The sequence below is a fragment of the Vombatus ursinus genome, unplaced genomic scaffold (genome assembly GCF_900497805.2).
Source record: "Vombatus ursinus unplaced genomic scaffold, bare-nosed wombat genome assembly UNPS02014961.1, whole genome shotgun sequence".
NCBI classification, from domain to species: Eukaryota; Metazoa; Chordata; class Mammalia; order Diprotodontia; family Vombatidae; genus Vombatus; species Vombatus ursinus.
The window spans coordinates 116,350-118,754 of NW_020954739.1; the positions used below are offsets into that span (position 1 = coordinate 116,350).

At 55.5% G+C, this 2,405-nt stretch overlaps 1 protein-coding gene across 5 annotated transcripts in view; it reads right to left on the minus strand.

Moving 5' to 3' along the window:
- ABCA7 (ATP binding cassette subfamily A member 7) overlaps positions 1-1,258 on the minus strand; it is a 59,330-nt gene extending 58,072 nt beyond the window's left edge. For all 5 annotated transcript variants that reach the window (XM_027845376.1, XM_027845377.1, XM_027845375.1 and 2 more), the window contains exon 1: positions 1,163-1,258. The gene's annotated coding sequence lies outside the window, so the exon portion shown is untranslated. The remainder of the gene's footprint in view (positions 1-1,162) is intronic.
- Between the last annotated feature and the right edge of the window lie 1,147 nt (positions 1,259-2,405).

A 2,405-nucleotide genomic window follows, 5' to 3' on the forward strand; every position in this document is an offset into this window, starting at 1 on the left:
TCTTCTTCTTCTTCTTCTTCTTCTTCTTCTTCTTCTTCTTCTTCTTCCTCTCTCTCTCGGTTAAGTGACTTGCCCAGGGTCACACAGCTACTATATGTATAAATGTATGAGACCAGGTTGGAACTCAGGTTCTCCTTTTTTCTCAATGCAGTCTGTCTGGTTTTTACCCCAGCACCAACCTGAACTTGCTCTCTCCAAAGATACCACTTCTCTCTTACTTGTCACTTCTAATGGCCACTTCCCATTGCTTACCTTTCTCGACCTATCTATGACATCTGACACTGAGGGTCACCTTCTCCTCCTGGACATTCTCCACTCAGGGTTTTCATGATGGTGCTCTCTCCTGCTTCTCCTACCTGTCTGCTTCTTCTCAATCTCCTTGGCTGGATGATCACCTGGCTGTCACTGACTCTGAGTGTTCTTTTGCACTGGCTCTCAGCTCCTCTCTAAACCCTTGATCATTTGGCGATCTCATCCACTCCCACAGGCTTAAGTTATCATCTCTCTGCAGATGAGTCCCATATCTATACATCCAGCCCAAAACTGGGTAATTGAACCATGGCGCCTTCAATGTTTTAAGGTCCCTCCCAGTTCTGAACCTTCTACTGACATCCTGGGTTCTAAAGGCTCTCCTAGTTGACACTCTGTGTTCTAAGGGCCCTCCCTGCTCTCACTTTCTGGGTTCTAAGCCCCCTTCAAACTTCTCTGTTCTAAGGGCCCCCAGCTTAGACTTTCTGGGTTCTAAACCCCCCTTCCCCCGCTCAAACTTCTCTGTTCTAAGCGCCTCCCCCCAGTTCTGACGTTCTATGTTCCAAGGGCTCGCCTAGCTCTGACTTTCTGGGTTCTAAGCCCCCCCCAGCTCAAACTTCTCTGTTCTAAGCGCCTCCCCCCAGTTCTGACGTTCTAAGGTTCCCCCCTCTCCAGTCTTACGCTCTGTGTTCTATGTTCTTTGCTCTAAGCTCTAAGGTTAGTTCTGTCCCCAGCCTTCACTCCCCACCACCCAGCCGTCTAGTCCTCCAAAGACCACGGGGGGTCTAGCCCCGAAGCCCCAGTTTTCCCAGCCCGGTATCTGTAGGGCGGGGCCCTTTAAGCAGCCCAGACTCCGCTCCCAAGCCCCTTCCCCAGGTGGGTGGAAGGGCTCCCGCTCGCAGCCCATGATTACCTGCTCCCGAGTCAGGTAGAATACCGGGGCACCCTTACAGGCGCCCCCCGTCCGGACCCCGCCCTCTCCAGGCCGGCTGCTGGGCTAAGGACCAGTGCGCGCAGCACCCGGCAAGCCGGCCAGGGTCCCTCGACATCTCCTTGGCACCGCCCCCCTCACGCCGTCATTGGCTGCCAGGCCCGCCAATCAGCGGCATCGCTCCGAGCGCCGGGAAGCCTGTAAGGGGTGCGGGTGCGCAGGGAGTGGCCAGGAGGTTGTTCTTGGACGGTGCGGGGCTGCCGCAGGTGCGCCTTAAAGGCACAGCGCGCTCCGGCCGCCGCCTCCTGCGTAATCGCGGGTGCCTCTGGGGCTGGGTGGACGCCGGGGTGGAGGTGCGCAGTTTCCCCAGGGTGTTTGGCAGAGCCAGGTTTGCATCGTCCTTTTCCGATGCCGCCCGTTTCCCTGCATTAGGCTCATGCATTTTGTATTGCCTTGCACACTCCCAGCTCCGGGAACTGACCCAGAGCAGCTGGAAAAGACCGTGGCCCGCCCGGGCCCCTCTTCTTCCACCGGAGATGAGGTGAAGCTGGGACAAGCAAGCCCGGTGCCTGGAGGCCGGAAACTGGCGTTCCAGTATCAAGCCCTGGCCCCGGTGTGATTCGGGCAGAGGGCGTTTCTCTTTCTGGGCCTCAGTTTCTTCATCTGTAAAACGAGGGGAATGCACTAAGCAGTCTCACAGGTTTTTCCTTCCTAGCTCCCAGATCAGACACGAGCTCTTAACTAGGGAGAAACCATTGGAACTTTGCCCCTGATGGGAAATTTAGAGGGCGCCACCTTCGTTACCCCAGGGCATGCTTCCTCCCCTGCTGTCCAAATGGCCCCTGGTGAGGTGGAGGCCACCTCGAAGGCCCGACTCCTCCCACCGGTCCTGTCCCCCTCCCTCCCTTCCTCTTTCCCAACTGCGGGGAGTGAGTGCTTCAGCGTTCAAAAACCTCCCGGTCACCCAGGGTAGGTTTCTTTCCGGCAGGCAGCACTCTTGGCAAAACCTTGCGCCCTCCTGCAGCTCACCTCAATTGCAAAAATTGTTAGTTACCGTCCTGCCCTGGCATTCAAGGTGCTAAGCTCCCTCCTAGCACAGACATTCTCTGCTGAAGTTTCTCCCGGCTCCCGCATTATATAATTATACTCTGTATTTATAGATGGTTTTAAGGTTTGCAAATCGCTTTATAAATATTATCTCATTTGATTCTAACAACAACGTCGG